This window comes from Limulus polyphemus, unplaced genomic scaffold, assembly GCF_000517525.1.
Source record: "Limulus polyphemus unplaced genomic scaffold, Limulus_polyphemus-2.1.2 Scaffold6466, whole genome shotgun sequence".
Taxonomy (NCBI): domain Eukaryota; kingdom Metazoa; phylum Arthropoda; class Merostomata; order Xiphosura; family Limulidae; genus Limulus; species Limulus polyphemus.
Window position 1 is genome coordinate 118 of NW_013672076.1, and position 1,562 is coordinate 1,679.

Consider the following 1,562-nt stretch of genomic DNA (forward strand, 5'->3'; position numbering starts at 1 on the left):
ACCCCACATGAAGCAGAAGCCAACGAAACGGAGACCAGTATGGAAGAAGATACGTCCCGTAAAATTAAGAGACTTTGTTGAATTGTAATTTTGTGTTTGTAATTCTGTACATTTAATTAAGTTATTGTTAATTGTTATTGGTTTGTTGTATGTGGTTATTGTTCGGGACGAACAATATTAAGGAGGGGGCAGTGTTGCGTCATCGAGATCATGTGATTCTCACGCTCTCTACTTTCTAGAATTATCCTGTACTTTGGCGAATGTTCTAGTTCTTACTAGATATAGGGTAGTCGGGTATATAAAAGAGGGGGACAACGTGACAAGGTAATGTGTGTGTAGACAGTGAGTAATTGATCTGCAGTCAGAAGTATTATTGAGCACGTTCGTTGTTATAGCGTTTGTTTAGCGCGATTGTTGAAGTTGAGTGTATCGGTAAAGTTATATTCAGAAAGAATAAACCAGTTTTTATTAAGAAAGAACTTGAGTCTCTTAAGTTTCGTCGGAACGAAGTTACGGGAAATCAATTAACAAACGGAGACGTAACAGTATGAAAGTATGCAATATTTTTATGTTGCAAATGTGCTGTTGCATTTATATTATTTGTTTCGTGGAAATGTTTTTATCACGTCTGTACTGTACATTGGTCTTACTCATTTGTGAATTAACTAAAGATAAGACTACAGCATGGTAATAATTCAACCACCTGCAGCTACAGAGACCAACTCTGTCACATGCTGACATGATCAGTGAGCGACTGGCTGAATACTCAAGATACCTATAACTACTGTACAATATAACTGTACGTATAATCCTTCCAAATATTGAGAAAAGATGACATTTGTTTCTATGAATATTTAGATGAAGTGGATGATGATCATAGTAACCATTCAAACCATTGGGTTTTGAAGAAGCAAACCCTACAGTAAAGGATATTTCCTTCATATTCTTTGTCAGAAGTTATAAGAACAAATAGGTATGAATTTTAGCACCACGGCTAAGTACCTTTCAAATCAAATCACTCAAAAGGTTATTTTGATAGTAATAGGGTAACTGTTTTATGGAAGAGATCAGCGATGTAATATTTTTATTATTTAACAGAGGTAAAAATTTGCTTATGTTGGCGAGACCAGCAAAAATAGATCCTTAATCAAGTATGGCCACTATTAACTAAAGTTTAACGAGTTTTTTCTTCTTAAGTGTATGGTCAGTTTATGAGAGTGTAAAACATTCTGTCAGATCTATATAATATGAATCCCCAAAATAACTAGCAGTGAAGATATCTTGGATTTGACTGGTAATGTGGACTTTGATTTGATCAACAAGTCGCCAATACATCCACAAAATATCCAGGTAACATAGCATAGATAACATCAATAGAAGAAGAAACTGTGATTCTATCAATAATGTCTTCTTCCAAGGAACTAATGTCACTAGAGCTCGAGTAACTGCCACAGTAGTAACTCACGTACTGCCAGTTGGTTCCATGAGAAAGAGTCTAAGATGATGATGGCTGTAGCAGCATGAAAACCACCCGAGTGAGTAGTAGAAGTTCTATACTACCA